Source organism: Doryrhamphus excisus, chromosome 2 (assembly GCF_030265055.1).
Source record: "Doryrhamphus excisus isolate RoL2022-K1 chromosome 2, RoL_Dexc_1.0, whole genome shotgun sequence".
Classification (NCBI taxonomy): Eukaryota; Metazoa; Chordata; class Actinopteri; order Syngnathiformes; family Syngnathidae; genus Doryrhamphus; species Doryrhamphus excisus.
In genome coordinates this window covers 5,133,370-5,151,475 of record NC_080467.1, presented here as the reverse complement: position 1 = coordinate 5,151,475, position 18,106 = coordinate 5,133,370, and the positions used below count along the sequence as shown (strand labels likewise).

The 18,106-nt window shown below is 39.8% G+C and overlaps 1 long non-coding RNA gene across 1 annotated transcript in view; it reads right to left on the bottom strand.

Moving 5' to 3' along the window:
* Positions 1–18,106, bottom strand: part of LOC131105885 (uncharacterized) — a 31,422-nt gene that overhangs the window by 6,248 nt on the left and 7,068 nt on the right. The window lies entirely within an intron of this gene.

Here is an 18,106-nt window from a genome sequence, read left to right as displayed (position 1 = left end):
TTCCAATGCATTTCCATTAAATTTCCCTCGCATATATCGGATGGCCGCATCGTGGCGCTCCGATTCGCCGAATCGTGACAGGCCACTATATGACGTCATTTGCAGCGTTGCCTGCGCGTCCAGGTACATTGGAAACATAGTCAAGGAAGTGCCTTTTTATAACGGATAAAATCCGATTTACGCATATACCGGATATAAATCCGATATATGCGTAAAACGGACATTTTCCGGTATACGCATATAACGGATTTCGCTTATATCGGACAAAACCAGTGGGAACAATTGAATCCGATATACGTATCCGAGGTTTACTGTATAACCAAGAGGGTTGCGTTCAAGGACGTTCATTCATTCATTTTCTACCGCTTTTTCCTCACGAGGGTCGCGGGGGGTGCTGGGGGTCCTATCCCAGCTGTCTTCGGGCGAGAGTCGGGGTACACCCCGGATTAGTCGCCAGCCAATCACAGGGCACATATAGACAAACAACCATTCACACTCACATTCATACCTATGGACAATTTGGAGTGGCAAATTAACCTAGCATGTTTTTGGAATGTGGGAGGAAACCACAATTTTTCAACGTAATTAGTAAATGTTTTTTTTATTATTATTAAAACGTTTTTATTATTTATTTATTTATTTATTATTTTACTTTTATTATTTATTATTATTACACTTGTGTTTTTTATTATATTTTATTAATACATTTTTAAATATAAATGTATTTTTATTACACATAAATTATAAAATATGAGATAATTTATACAATAAAAACAATCAAGAAATGTATCTCTTATATTTATCCTCACAAGGGTTGTTTGCTGGAGCCTATCCCAGCTGTCTTCGGGCGAGAGGCGGGGTACACCCCGGACTGATCGCCAGCCAATCACAGGGCACATATAGACAAACAACCATTCACACTCACATTCATACCTATGGACAATTTGGAGTCGCCAATTAACCTAGCATGTTTTTGGAATGTGGGAGGAAACCGGAGTACCCGGAGAAAACCCACGCATGCACGGGGAGAACATGCAAACTCCACACAGAGATGGCCGAGGGTGGAATTGAACCCTGGTCTCCTAGCATGTGAGGTCTGAGCGCTAACCACCACCGTGCCGCTTCAAGGACGTTAGATGCTCCAAATTCTACTTCCACAGTAGAGTTATGTTTGTGAGTGATAGGAAGATCCACTTCCTGTTTTTGTCTTTCTGTTTATTCAGACCACACATACGTGCAATATGATTTTCAGAGTGTCAGTGAACGCACCCACCTTATGGGGGTCGAGTGACAATGAGGAAAGGTCGTTCCAAGGAGGACTAGAGGCGTGTTTGTGAGTTGGAAGTGTTGGAACTGGACTGCTGTTGATGTGCTCAGGTCAGAATGTGACCTGCATATTAACTAAGCTACAGTGACATGGGTTCAATTCCACCCTCGGCCATCTCTGTGTGGAGTTTGCATGTTCTCCCCGTGCATGCGTGGGTTTTCTCTGGGTACTCCGGTTTCCTCCCACATTCCAAAAACATGCTAGGTTAATTAGCCACTCCAAATTGTCCGTAGGTATGAATGTGAGTGTGAATGGTTGTTTGTCAAAATCTAGTTCAGTGAATGTGCTGAATGTACAACTGTGATGGGGAACTCAGTATTTATGCTGAACATGGGTCAGTTAATGGTAATGGTTTCATTTCATTTGAACACGCATCAGATTACAATTGAATGCATCACATAATCAGTTCACAGTTCCACATGTCCAAAAGGAGTAGGAAGAAGCAAAGCTTATTAAATCCTACCCCTCCATCTGGTACTTTTACAATCAGTAACTGTTACATTTGTTCACTTCCTGCTTTCCTAATATAAATTAAGTTTTTTTTTATTTAAATTTTTGTTCACTTCCTGCCTTTCTAATATAATTTTAGTTTTAGTGATATATATAGCACATCACGACTGGTTCAAGACTCTTCATCCTTGTATTTAGCAAATTAATTTTATTTATTTTATTAATTTTTATTTGTTTTTTTGTCACGTACCGAAGTACGAGGTGATATGAGCATCCAATGACATAATGGGTACCATAGTAAGTGTCAATATAGTGATATATATAGCACATCATGACTGGTTCAAGACTCTTCATCCTTGTATTTAGCAAACATCAACTGCTTGTATTGTTTCTTGAATTGGCTCATCGTTGTGCATTGTTTGAGGTCCTTACTCAATCCATTCCATAGTTTGATTCCACATACTGAAATGCTAAATTTGTTCACTTCCTGCTTTCCTCATATAGTTTTTTTTTTTTTTAATTGTTTTTTTTGTCCCGAGCTAAGCGAGATGAACAACAGACGTGAAGTGTGCTGTGTCTCATTCATATCTCTGTTTTTCCGAGAGAGCATATATGCTGACTAATGGTACCAGCCGGTACCTGCAACAACATGGCGCCACACCACACGGGATAGCTACTAGGTAAAGGAAAGGTAACGCTACGCTACGTATTAGAGCTCCCGCCACTGCTGGAAAAGTAACGCTAGGTGTAGCGTTCCATTCTATGTCGCTATGTGACATCAAAGCACTCAGGAAGGAAGTTCTGCTCATGCTTAAAATGATCAAAATACTCTATTATCACATACTACAGTATTAATTGTCCCTGTACCCTAGAAAGCGCCCATGAATGATACGGGAAAAGGCCGAAATGATACTGTGTCAAAGCCCAGGGCAGTGATACTGATAAAATATAGAGTTTAACCATGTCCAGTATCAGCCCCCGTAGCTGTCCACTCAGAGCGTGCTGCTCTGGTATATCGTGCCCGTGAAACAACCAATCAGAGAACAGCGCACGAGTGCTTAGTCCCTAGTGCTTCTCCAGTCACCAAAAAACCCAAACTTGATTAATGGAACTTTAATTGTCAGACATTGATAAGGGGCCATCCATAATTTTCAACATTTTCACAAGAGTACAAAGGGTACTCTTTTGAGCAACCCTCCCCCCCTAAAAAAAGAGTACAATCCCAAATGAAAAATGTTGACAGGTCCATGACCAACTGACCCAATACAGCCAGGAAATTCGAACATGTCCAATAGTGTTCTCTGGCTGTATTTTGGGACTCTGGTCAATCAGTCACTGCCCATCAACATTGTATTGAACACGAACAAGATAAAAAAAAATTATATCGCGTGGACTGGTACGCTCTCGCGCTAGCATACGACGACAGGGGACCAGTCTATTCGCGCTGAAATTTGACTGCGTCCCGCGGTTCGAACATACAGACATCGACATTTTCTGGTTTTCAAAAAAGCGTACGTTGATGTCTTAACCCCCTCTCCCCCTCGTACAGTTTGTACGCTCGTGAAAATGTTGAAAATTATGAATGGCCCCTAAGATAAGACTGTTGATGAAATATTATTGTTACACTGTTTAGATATAATACATGTAATAAACTGAAAGTTTTCTGGAAACAAAATGGTCTTTTCATTAAATAGTACATGATAATAAGCTCATGATTAAATAGTATATGATAATAAGATCATCACATGGTTTGTCTGGTATCAAGCCCAGTATCATACCTGGCCTGACACCAGACAAACCATGTGATAACCTATAATTATCATGAATGTAGCCGTTACTACATGCTTACAGTATGGACGTAAAACTGTAAATCCTTGTTGGTGTTTTTTTTTTTTTTTGTCCGTGTTTTAATAGCGGACTTTCTAGGCAGATTAAGTGTATTTATGAGCTGCCTCTTTTTTAGAAAAGAGAAACACGTGTGTTCATGTCTCACATAAGGATTGTGGATGATGGGGCCCCAAACGCCCCCCCCCCAAAAAAAGCAGTTTTTCTTTTAGGTCAAGCAAGATGCTGCATGTGTTCTGTTAAGTATTAAAAACTGCATTTATCATCCAGCTTGAATCAATTGAAAAAGATAAAAAAAAGAAGTTCTGACATGCATTTAGACGTTAGAAATAACGAAATCTAAAGTCGTGTGGTTTACATCAAAAGGCCGATCATACGCAGCCTGTCACCAAATCCGTGTTTTCTTTTCATTCCGCCTGCCAATCGCAGAAACATCAGCAGACTTTGCGGGTTCAGATAAGATTCTGGAGATGCCGCCCCCCACGCTCCCGCTCCCTTTTGGCCCTCACTCCCCCCTTTCTGACTGATCCACCGAGGAGGCCTGACAGTCATTACCATGCAGGATGCTGGTGACCCCCACAGGCTGGTCTGTGATGACATCCCACTGACAGACACAGAGAAGGCATTCATCGCCCCCCCTCCATGAACAAACCGCACACTTGTCAAAGGAAGCTCGTGGTGATTTTTGGACTCCGCTGGTTCATGTTCAGTGGAGTCGGTTGCTTAGGATCGGGTCTTTTGTGTGTGTGGCGGAGCTTAAATTACACTATGACTCAATACCAGGGGTCGGGAACCTTTTTGGCTAAGAGAGCCATGAAGACCAGATATTTTAAAATGTGTATCTGTGAGAGCCATATACATTTTTTTAAACATTGAATGCAATAAAATGTGTGCATTTTTATGTAAGACCAACAGTTTTAGATATAATGGGCTCCAATTACGTAGACCAGGCACACTACCCCACGCCAATGGGGTGTGGCCAGCACACTTTCGTGAGCAGCGCAGTGTCCAACAATAAATCAAATACTTGCTGCCATTAATGCAACTTCTGCTGCTGCATAGTTTTGCACCATACTCCGTACACATATTTCATTCTTTTGGCCATCTTTGCCAGAAGGCTTGGTTCTGCAGCTTTAGCTATTTGACTAAAAGGAGGAAAGTCTACATTTACATGTTGACATCTCAATGACCGAGGTAGACTACCGCATTACCCAGTAATAATCGAGTTTTGGTGTTTGACCTGGAAAATATCATCAGGAAAGATAGATATGGTCGGCCGTATTGCAGTAGAAAATAGATGGACGGATTAAAATGCATAAGAAAGTTGTTAATTTTGAAAATTATTTTTAACAGTCATTTCTGTGATGGTTTACTTTGAAACGTTAGCAAAAAATAATTTTTTATTGTGGTAAGAAATGCTTGAGAGCCAGATACAGTCATCAAAAGAGCCCTACCTGGCTCCCGAGCCATAGGTTCCCTACCTCTGCTCAATACAAAAGACTTAACGCAACGCAAGAGTTTCGGCTTGTCATGTTTAAATTGGAAAAATATGGGAGTCCTTGCTAACTTGCACACAAAAAGGGTGAAAATTTGTCAAAACCTACACTCGATTCCCTGTGCGATTATTTCTCCGACAAACACACCACGTGGTGGCACTTAAGTTGGACGAGTTTGAAACTTCTCACACAGCTCAACGCTTGCTGCAAAACACTGACTGTAATGTGAGGGTGTTTGGTACATTTGGTACGTTCCTTTAGAGCAGGGGTCTCAAACTCAATTTACCCGGAGGCCACTGAAGCTAGGGTCTGGGCGAGACTGGGCCGCATCAGGTTTTCCAAAAAAAAAAAAACCCAAAAAAACGCATTTATTAAAAACAGAAAAATGAATAAACTTTGTTTTGGTTCCGATTTTCTACAAGAAAAGCTCTGATAAAACATTCCACTGTTCTCAAATATTTTAATTTTTATTTTTCTACACAAATTAAGATCAAGAATAAAGAAAATCAATCAGTAATAAATAAATATAATAATAATAATAAAACGGCAAATAATAAAAACTTAAGAAACCACATATAGTTGATGGGTAGACAAATTATTTTTTTTCAGATTAAAATGAACAAAGCATTATTAGAGCCCTGTAGACATGACAAAACACGACTATAGTCACATTTATACTTTTTTAATTTACAACATATTGCGCAACTGCAGGGTCTTGAGACACATGCTAACTCGCAAACTAGAGAGCTAGCGGCCTAAACGGTAGCCTCCAAGTTATTTCCTTTAAACTTAAATAGCCAAAAACTTACCACTTCCACACGGATAGGAGGATAACTATTAACAGTTATTTAACCTTTAACATGAACATTAATCAAACGTAATCATTTTTTTCTGGGTACATGATACCATACAGCATCCATATCAAACTTGCGCAGGCCGCACTAACATTAAACATTTTTTGTAAAAAAAATCTATAAAAAAATTAAAAGTCAATAAAAAATATAAACAACATTTTAGGGGGTCTGAAGCTCCCAGGGGCATCACTAGGTTCTGAGGACGGGGGTGGGGGGTGGGGGACTTAGACAGTGATCAATGATATAATAATCATTATTATATTATTATTACTATCATCATTATTCTTCTTCGGATTATTACTATTACTACTTGTAGTAGTAGTGGTAGTAGGCTAGAATTAGCCTGCTTATTGGCTTGCTTATTAGCCTGCTTTTGTCCTATTATATGAAATGTGTTATTTTATTTATTTTTAATATTATTTTATTATTATTTTATTTATAACAAAAAAAATCCACAAAAAATTATTAAAAAATGAATTAAAAATATACAATTATTTAGGCCTAATAACACCACTGTGTACAATTGTGCTCTATGAATAAACATTTATATTGAGAGGTCAGGAAAAGATTGATTGGATTGACATGACTTCCTATAGGAGAAATTGGTCAAAAACTGCAGTTTCAAGCCTTTTGAAAGAAATGAGTAACAAACGCGTACCAGTGCATTTCTGCACGTCTACATCGAGACCCGATGCTTCCATTGTAAACAAGTTTGTCATGAAGACGAGCGACAGGATAAGGCTATCATTCCAAAGCATAATAATAGCTAATATCAACTGCCAAGATGACTTGATCGATAGTGAACAATGTTTTAGTTGAGCTGTAAGATAGGTAAAATATAATGTTCTCCAGACCAGTTCAGAGTCCATGAAGTAAGTTCCGGAAAAGTCAATTTATTCCATGACCGTAATGTACCGTAATTATGATGTGACCTCTTCCAGCAGCCAGAGTAAATGAGCACCTGTCAGTGGGAATCAACATACTTACACTTTAAAAAGGAGGCGGGCAACACGGTGAAACACGCAAAACAAAGGCCACTTTGTTTGCCATCACTGTTATGGAAACGTATAATACTTAATACTCAAAAAACGGCACTTAAAAAAAAAATGCCAATCATTCACAAAACTCATGTAAGATATAAACACATGTTTATCTTTTCTGTGGTCAAATGATATGAAAAACTGCTAAAATGAGGCAGCTTATCAATGCACATAATGGGACACAGCTATTCTAACTAGAAAGCGCGCTAATAACACCCCCAACAAGGTTTTATGGTTAATATCCACCCTGTGACCAGGTAGTAAGATGCATATTTATACTACAGTAAACCTCGGCTATATCGGACTCGGATATATCGGAAATTCGCTCACAACAGACAGATAAAAAAGAACCGATTTTTCTGTAATGCATTTCCAATAAAAATTCATTGCATATATCGGATTTTTTATAACGGATTTCGCCTATTTCGGACAAAATTTCCTGTCCTGTTCCAATGCATTTCCATTAAATTTCCCTCGCATATATCGGATGGCCGCATCGTGGCGCTCCGATTCGCCGAATCGTGACAGGCCGCTATACGACGTCATTTGCAGCGTTTGCAGCGTTGCCTGCACGTCCAGGTACATTGGAAACATAGTCAAGGAAGTGCCTTTATATAACGGATAAAATCCGATTTACGCATATACCGGATATAAATCCGATATATGCGTAAAACGGACATTTTCCGGTATACGCATATAACGGATTTCGCTTATATCGGACAAAACCAGTGGGAACAATTGAATCCGATATATCCGAGGTTTACTGTATTTCTACTTTCAGCCCGCCATATTTTGCTCATTTTACGCATTACCAGAACTTCCTTCCTGGTTGCATTGATATCATATAGTAACATAGAAAGGAACGCTACACCTAGCGTTAATTTTCCAAACTCAGTAGCAGTGGCGACAGCTCCAATATACTGCATTAGCTTTTGCTAGTGGCCTGAGGCTAGCAGCTAGCTGGTGTGTTGTGGCGAGGTGTCACTACAGTGATGTAGTTCTAACAATGTTAGTAACAATAATAATAACAATGTTGCTATAGCAGGGCTGCGTGGTTAGCAGACAGGCCTCACAGCTCGGGGACCCGAGTTCAATTCCACCCTCGACCATCTCTGTGTGGAGTTTGCACACAAAATCGATAACAATAGGAACAGACATTTAATTTTTATGCCAATATTGGCCAATAATATTGGACATCCCTAAAAAAATACACACGATTAAACAATTAAGGCTAACAATTAAAACAATTAGGAATTAAAAACAAAGTGTTAATGTGGTAAAAAAAAAATGAAAGGGAAACGGCGGTCAAGTGAGTTTGCATGGTTTACTCCGGGCTATTTTTAGGGCTTTGTTGAGCTATTTTTAGTCGAGAACGACTCCCTACTGTGGTTAAAAAAAAAATTATGAAAGGGAAACGGCGGTCAAGTGGTTAGCGCGCAGACGTCACAGCTAGGAGACCAGGGTTCAATTCCTCCCTCGGCCATCTCTGTGTGGAGTTTGCATGTTCTCCCCGTGCATGCGTGGGTTTTCTCCGGGTACTCCGGTTTCCTCTCACATTCCAAAAACATGCTAGGTTAATTGGCCACTCCAAATTGTCCATAGGTATGAATGTGAGTGTGAATGGTTGTTTGTCTATATGTGCCCTGTGATTGGCTGGCCACCAGTCCAGGGTGTACCCCGCCTCTCGCCTGAAGACAGCTTGGATAGGCTCCAGTACCCCCCGCTACCCCCGTGAGGAAAAGCGGTAGAAAATGAATGAATGAAATTTGAAGCATTTACTACACTACAGTAAAAGATTTTTGGGCGTCACTTTGGGCAGATGAATCGGATTTACATCACTTCGTATAGAAAAAAAAAACAAATGACTAAGATACGTTTCGGTTTTCATCTGACCTTCTGGAACCAATTAATAACAAAAACCGAAGTACCATGTATGTGTTTCCTGGCTTTGCACACATTTGGTATGTTTACAGCACCACTCCAACCTCTGAAGTTCCACTCTGTCCAGCTTTTGTGGCAAGGTGGAAGTGGATGCGATATATGAGCAAACTGGATACAAAGGCTTCTTTGTTGCGTGTTGGGTGGAATGTGTCACCGAGTGGCAAGGACGATCTTCTCTTTGTCAAAATCCCTCTTGAATGTCACGTTTCATCCCAGTAAAGGTTGATTAACACCTGCTTTCAATTACGTGACTTTCTCATCAACTTCTAGTTAGGGGGAGGGGGGGCAGACTGACGCCACATCACGTCAAAGATGTTCCTGAATTAGAAAGCTATTAAAGTAGCGGGGTAGAGTCAGCGTGGTGAGGAACATCGTTTGTCTTCATTTGAGCGGAGGGGGCTTCCGTGATCATCTCCACGGGGGCGGCTAATTGAAAAGGGGTGTCGGATAGGCGAATGTTAGCGGCGATAATCATCTATCACTCTCAACTCGCGGAGTCCTGGGAGTCATTTGTATTCATTAGTGTACATTCAAATTATGCCTGTGATTAAAATGTGACTTTGGCAGGCAGAGGGACCCTCAGACAGGGACAGCCTCTGATGGGACCTTTGCTCCGGGTCACCGCCTCCAATATTTCGCCTTACTTGCAAGGCATCGGGCGTATTTGCGTCACCGACATCAATCTGCGTCGGCTTTGAGTTGAGACGTTAGCTTTGATGGCTGCACACAAAATGAGCCAATAAACTCTCGGGCAAAGACAAAAGCTGTCCTTGCATCCTTCCTAAAATATTTAATAATTTAGCCACAAATACATAAACACGACGTAGACACTTGGTTTTGGGTGTTTTTATGACCGTTGTCCCGAATGGTTTGCTCGGGCGAGTCCACCCAAACGACCAGAAGTCTTGACTCCAAGCTCTAGTAACGACTGTCGTTTTGTGTCACCATGTATGTTTCAGGATTCACTCTACGACTTTCTAAGCATTCTAAGCAAACATCAACTCATGTTAAATTTCATAGACGCAACCAGTCCAGGGTGTACCCCGCCTCTCACCCAAAGACAGCTGGGATAGGTACCTCGTGAGACCCTCATGAAGATAAGCGGTACAGAAAATGAACGGATGAAGATCCGATGAGTCACTGACTGAAGAGAATAGGGAACTCGATTCCTTTGAGTCACTTATCACATGCAGAGAAATTGTAGAGTATGCATAAGTTAGTAGCCACGTTTACATGAGTTTTTCTCTTTCTGAATGGAATCTTTTCGAATGACCTTTCCGAAAGCAATGGTATACATGGAAAGGAATATTCCAATCTCTTGTTTACATGCGCCGCTATAATCAACCAGAATAGTCAATGGGGCATGCGCAGTAAAACGTAAACACCAACATCACTTGATACCGACTTCCTCGAGTTTTTCTTTCACTTGTTGGAATAACTCCGTATTGACAGTTTTTCCTTCGTCCAGTCTTGAAATTTAGTTTGAATCAAAAACAAACTTTCCTTAGCAGTCCAGTGCCGATTGCTCACCTCCATTTTATTGTTTAAATCGAAGAACGTCTGGAGCTGCGTGTTATGTCATATCTCAGCATTCCCTGAAAGAACGCACCCGGGAACAGGAAAAGATAAAGTTCAATCTTGCTAATATTTTATAATTAAGCTCGGCACATGTTTTATATAGATATATATATTTTCTTTTTTAATAAAACTGGACTTGTGAATGGCGTATAGAAGGGTTTAGATTCTGTTCCACAGATGGCGCTAATGCACACAAAAGCTGCTTGCCAACCGCCATTAAACAACAGAAGAAGAAAACACCACGAAGAAGAACGCGTGAAGAGCGGGTACAAGATACCTCAATCGGATTGGGGAAAGGAATATTCCACCCCTGTGAATCCCATTATATATTCATTCGGACTGGCACTTTTCATTGGGAATGAGGTGTATACAACGGTTACATTCTTTCTGTTTGAGCAAATAACCCAAATGGAATTGGAATATTTGGGTTCCATGTAAACGTGGTTTAATGAAACCAATATTTGCCATGTAACCGTGAGTCAGTGGAACTCAACGCATTACAAATAAACTCAAGCTCAACCAAACTGTAGCACCACAGCTCGCATTAAAACGCTATTTTGATCACTATTACCTTGGGATTACCTTGGACTAGTATCACACTTTTGTCTGCCCAACAACCATGAGAGTCTACGAACCGATAAATTTCCGCTCGAAACGGTGAAAACTACAAATAGAAAAGTTAACATATGAGAACCGCCAATCGCTATGCAAAAAACTCATTTTAAAAAACATTTCTCCGTTACAGGGCGGCACGGTGGTCAAGTGGTTAGCGCGCAGACCTCACAGCTAGGAGGACCAGGGTTCGATTCCACCCTCGGCCATCTCTGTGTGGAGTTTGCATGTTCTCCCCGTGCATGCGTGGGTTTTCTCCGGGTACTTCGGTTTCCTCCCACATTCCAAAAACATGCTAGGTTAATTGGCCACTCCAAATTGTCCATAGGTATGAATGTGAGTGTGAATGGTTGTTTGTCTATATGTGCCCTGTGATTGGCTGGCCACCAGTCCAGGGTGTACCCCGCCTCTCGCCCGAAGACAGCTGGGATAGGCTCCAGCACCCCCGCGACCCTCGTGAGGAAAAAGCGGTAGAAAATGAATGAATGAATTTCTGAAATTGAAATGAAATGAATCGTGAAACGGCGCAATTTGGATCCCTTCCCATCCAATCAGACTCTAGCTGTCCTATATAGCGTTAGCATGAACTGGAGTCTGATGAGAGGCCAAAACGTTTTCCAAGGTAACCTGAACAGTCCAGTTGCGATCAATTCAATGCCCTGAGAGTACAATGACCTGGACGAATGAGAATATTCCAAAACCAAATTGGTGAAAGGACGCTAACACAACACATTACAAGAATTACAAATCCTAACAACTATTTTTTTTTCCTCTCCAAATGTCAACCAGCAATTTGTTTGACATTAAATTAGGTCTTAAGTAGGTCATTGTCACTGTGATGAACATCGAACATGGCGGCTCACGGGCTGGGCTGCTCCTCCACTTGCCCGCCTGTCAGAAACGAGCCGAGTGCTCCTTTATTGGAGCCCCGTAAATTACGCCCATCCAGGCTGTCTGTCAGCGCAACTTTATCAGATGCACACAGCCAAAGTCGTATTTTGTTGACCTGACAAGTCAGTGGCAGAGCCCACTTGGAAAGACTTATGAGGTTGTGTTTGATGCTTCAAGGATGTTTGTGCTTGTTTTAGTAGAATTTAAAAGGGGACCTTTGATGTTTTTTCCACTTGTCTGTCCTATAAATGTAGTTAGAATGTTGTATTCTGGTGTTAAACCATGCCAAAGTTTCAGATCATGAGGTTTGTACATTTGGAAGTGAGCCCTGAAAGACGTTTGAGATGGCTCAAAACACTCGGTTTGAAAAGGCGTGGTAAAACCGGCCCTTTGTGATGTCACAGAGGGGCGGAATTCCTTACATGGTTCATAGTTAGGTGCGGATTCTGGATGGTCTAGAAAATTTTCTATGGGGGTTATTGTGTGTAGCTGCTCTACAGGAGTCCACAGCTCAATACAAGGGGTGAAAAATTAGCAAACAATGCTATATTGTATGACTGTATTATCTAATTGCATATGCAATATACTGCTTTTACAGTAACCACTGCTTTGTTAGGATATATGGGATAGGCTCCAGCATACCCGCCGCCCTTATGAGAATAAGCGGTATAGAAAATAGATGGGTTAATATGCATATGTTATAGTACAAAAAAATAAAAAATAGTTTAATGTAAAGTTAAAATTTTAAAATTACAAGAATTACAAACAATACAGGCATATAACATTTTCAAAAGAATTATCTTTTGAAATTAAAGAAATATATGAAAAATAACAACATAGTAAATTCATAAATATATTTCATGTATAACATCTGGATTAAAAAAAACTGTTTCTGACTTAAATGCCCATTGACAAAAAATATGTGCATATTTAAAAAATGACAATTTAAAAATAAAATACACAGAAATGTTAAAATTTAAATGTAATAAATACATTTTAAAATATGGATAAAAGCCAAATGTTACTTTTAGTGTGACTTTAAAAATTATAATAATTAATAAAAATATATAACATAAAAATGTATCACATATTAAAAAAATACTATATACTATTTATATAGAAATATAAAATACAAAAAATAGAAATAAAAAAAGCTTCCTTTTGCTGTGTGTTCATACTTTTTGAAAACTAAAACAACAAAAAAGATATGGAAATGTTTTTAATACATTTGTAAAACCAAATATAATAAATAAAAATAAAGATGTAATAATTGTAAAATAGAAAGAACATGAAATATTACTTTTTGTGCAAATGTAATATGATTACAAGCTACGGCTCAGACTGCACATCACAGCATAACAACAATTCAGCGCTGAGAATTCCCTGTGTGGGACGAATAAAGTGCAATACAGTATATTTGAAAAAAGTTTAAAGATGAATTATTTAGTTAGTACAGCACAAGCTCCAGTTTGGGGGAAATGTCCTCATGCCTCCTTCCAAAAACATATTTTTAGGAGCTGAAATGATCTTATAAATGATTCCTAATTATCACCTGCCAAGGTGATACATATTACAGAACTGAGTCACTAACTCTACAAGCATCCTTCTTCTTCGTGCTCACTTTTCAACCACCAGAAAACAGATTTCCCCTCTCAATTACGGGTGAGTCACACCCTTAAAAAACGTTTCTATGCAAACATGGGAAACACGCTCGGGTGTTTGCACGTGGAAAAATCAGCCGGAGCTTTCCTGTGACCTTGTGGCTGCATATGAGACGAGCGACGGCTAAGATCAATGGCGCTTTTTTTTTTTCCAGATGGGAAGCATTCTCGCAAAAAATAAAGTGTTAAAAAATAAAGTTTATTTTGAAAAGTGTTCCAGTTATCTATCAGCTTAAATATTAATGTTTACCTTCTACTTAGTGTAAATATAAGAACATTTCCCTATTTCCTGAGCTTGATAAAGTCCTTAAAATCCACCTGTGGGATTATTATTATTATTATTATTATTATTACTACTAACAAGTGAATCATCTCAACATGTAATTGATAAGAGCGTCAAGCATCTTTGTGATAAAAACTCAGTAAATGTGAGCAAGTGAGACCTCTCACCTTGACATGTTTTTTTTATTACAGTGTCCTCACAAAGTCAATATTTGTTTATTTATGATTCTGGTTTTAAATTTTAAATGTAAAAAAAAAAGAAAAATAATTAGGAACATTCTGAAGCAATTATTACAGAATTTTTGTCTTGCTACAAGAGCCATCTGCCAGGGCTCGGTGTGTCCGTGTTTTTGCGATCTGCCATGGGCACCCACAGATGGGGCAACCCCCGTCCGTCCCCCGCACACACACTCCCACGCTCCGGGCCTCGCTAAATGTCAGACCGTGGGAGAGAGGGTTTACCTTGGAGGAGTGTGGTATTTTTACACCTTGCTTCCACACACACACACTGCCCACCCAGTGAGGGGGCAAACCTTGGCCTTGATGCTTTCAGTCAACATACAAAATAGAACACTTGGGACGTTTATGTTCTATGCGGCTGAAATGTCATGATTGGTTCTGGTGTCAATACGAGTAAATGAGCTGTTGATGTTATCGCTGTAGTTCTTTAAAAAAAAAAAAAGGAAAAAAAAAGATTATTTTCTCTGTTATCTATGTTTGTAGAGCGTTTATCTGCTGGTACCATTAGCACAGTCAACTGGGGACTTCCTCTGTGTTATACAAATAACATATGAATTGAGGCTGTTCCGTGGCTGAAAAGTAATATTTTCTTTGTCTGGGCCTGTCTAGACTGGGAAGCATTGTGAAAAGAGATTACAAATCATAATATGACTCCCAACCTGCAGGACTGCAAACCTGACCGACGACTCAAAATGTGAAGTTGAGGCACACTCAAAACTTGCTTGTTATGCATGAACATCCTAAAAAAAAAAAAAGGTTTAAAAAGGCAACAGTTCAATGTGATGTTCATGAACAGTGGTAAATAAAACCTTGTCCTCACAAAAAACATTTATGTCAGTGATAACAGGATGCTTGGACAGCATGGACAGTGTATTTTACACGTCATTTGTTGTTGTTAAACCCAGTAACAGGGTCCTCCACATCCTGGTACTGCACTGACACATTTAAAAATATATATATTTTCATTGAAATTTGTATTTTTTTAGTAAAGGCAAGTATGTAATTTAGGCCACTTTTATTTTGAAAAGTGTTCCAGTTATCTATCAGCTTAAATATTAATGTTTACCTTCTACTTAGTGTGAATATGAGAACATTTCCCTATTTCCTGAGCTTGATAAAGTCCTTAAAATCCACCTGTGGGATTATTATTGTTATTATTATTATTAACTAGTGAATCATCTTAACATGTAATTGATAAGAACGTTAAGCATCTTTATGATAAAAACTCACTAAATGTGAGCAAGTGAGACCTCTCACCTTGACACAAACATGTTTTTTTTATTACAGTGCCATCACAAAGTGAAGATTTGTTTATTTATGATTCTGGTTTTACATTTTAAATGTAAAAAAAAAGCTTATTTAGGAACATTCTGAAGCAATTATTATTACAGATTTGCCCCAAACACACACAAATGAAAATACCTAAAACACCTTTGAATTAATGAATTATTGATCTTGTTACTAGATACAAAGTAGATACTAGTTTTCTAGTAGATACAGTAGATTACTAGTAGATACAAAGAATTTTTGTCTTGCTACAAGAGCCATCTGCCAGGGCTCATTTTCTACCGCTTATCCTCACGAGGGTCGCGGGGGTGCTGGAGCCTATCCCAGCTGTCTTTGGGCGAGATGCGGGGTACACCACGGACTGGTGGCCAGCCAATCACAGGGCACATATAGACAAACAACCATTCACACTCACATTCATACCTATGGTCAACTAACCTAGCATGTTTTTGGAATGTGGGAGGAAAGTACCCGGAGAAAACCCACAGTTACACGGGGAGAACATGCAAACTCCACACAGAGATGGCCGAGTGTGGAATTGAACCCTGGTCTCCTAGCTGTGAGGTCTGCGCGCTAACCACTTGACCACCATGCAGCCTGATTTTCATTCAAATTATGTTATTTTCCAGCAAGATTCCACGTTTCACAGTAAATTCTGTTTATGTTGGCCAATCCCTGCAAACAGCTGAAGGCGATGGAGTTGATAAATATGTTTCCTGTGAAGTGAATGAGCGCAAGATGTCTAACATGCCATCATGGGAGAAATGGAAGAGGATTGCCCGGAACAACCTATTCAACCTGACCCTTAGGTTATCTACTGTATAAGTAGCAAGTATCATTTCCACGGTATTGTCCCTTGAGAAGATATAATAAAGTATATAGCACCTTTCGTGGGCTAGTATTGAGATACTGACAACACAACATTGGAAAAATGATATCAATATCCTGTCGTTTTGCAATGTAATGGTCTCTATGAGGCATGCATACAAACTGATAGACATTAAAAATAGTCCAACGTTCTCCGACCTAGCTACATAGGCTGAATGGGATGGGGGGTGCGACCAGGAGCACGACAATGCTTGTCTCCCTCCCCGCTGTTCCATCCAAGAACCTCAACTACTAATGGCTCCCTAATGTATAAATAGCATTCTGGAAACATTAGTCACGCTTTCTCTCCTTCCCTGATTCCAACACACACTCGCACGCCCAGAGGCTGGACTATAAGGCATTAGTCACAGTGTCAGCCTTGCCTACGGTTGCTTTGCAGACCGGGGGCCAAGGCCAGGGACTCGGGGTCTAAATTCTCTTCCACAAACAATGTGTGTCAAAGAGGCCCGTCGGAGGTTTACTCTAAAGATGTTGCTTGGAGAACAAAGGCGGGGGTGGGAGGGCGGGGCGGCATGACCGTGCCGCACACTGCTGAAGATAGAGATGTGTATAGCACAGGTTGCCATTGGTGTGTGTGTGACAGTGTTTGATGTCGTAGCCTTTAAGAATGTGTACACACTGAGGCTGCGTTTGTGCACAACTGTTGTCGTCTTCATTAGCGCACAAGGACGCTTGCACACATTAAGAACACACACACATGACATGCACCCGCACAGTCACACACCTGACAGCAAATATGGGAAAGCAAAATGTCATGACAAAAAGTTTAAATCAGGGGTCTCAAACACGCGGCCCACGGGCCAAATGTGGACACTAGTTTGAGGCCCTCGCCTTGATATGAAAGTTTAATGTTAGTGCGGCCCGCGCAAGTTTGATATGGATGCTGTATGGTATCATGTACCCAGAAAAAAATTATTACCTTTGATTAATGTTCATGTTAAAGGTTAAATAACTCTTAATAGTTATCCTCCCTATCCGTGTGGAAGTGGTAAGTTTTTGGCTATTTAAGTTTAAAGGAAATAACTTGAAGGCTACCGTTTAGGTCGCTAGCTGTCTAGTTTGCGAGTTAGCATGTGTCTCAAGACCCTGCGGTTGCGCAATATGTTGTAAATAAAAAGAGTATAAATGTGACTATAGTCGTGTTTTGTCATGTCTACAGGGCTCTAATAATGCTTTGTTCATTTTAATATTGAAAAAAAATAATTTGTCTACCCACCAACTATATGTGGTTTCTTACGTTTTTATTATTTGCCGTTTTATTATTATTATATTTATTTATTATTGATTGAATGATTTTTCTTTATTCTTGATTTGTTTATTTATTTTTCATCTTATTTTGTGCAGAAAAATAAAAATTAAGATATTTGAGAACAGTGGAATGTTTTATCAGAGCTTTTCTTGTAGAAAATCGGAACTAAAGCAAAGTTTATTCATTTTTCTGTTTTTAATAAATGCGTTTTGTTTGGAAAACCTGATGCGGCCCAGTCTCACCCAGACCCTAGCTCCAGTGGCCCCCGGGTAAATTTAGTTTGAGACCCCTGGTTTAAATGGTAGTGACAATTTTTTTTTGCTATTTGATGTTTTTTTTTGTTTAGAAAATTGCTGTTGTTACTGATATTGCTGTGGCGGCTGTTATTCATTCATTCATTTTGCTGGAGCCTATCCCAGCTGTCTTCAGGCGAGAGGCGGGGTCCACTCTCCACTGGTGCACTGG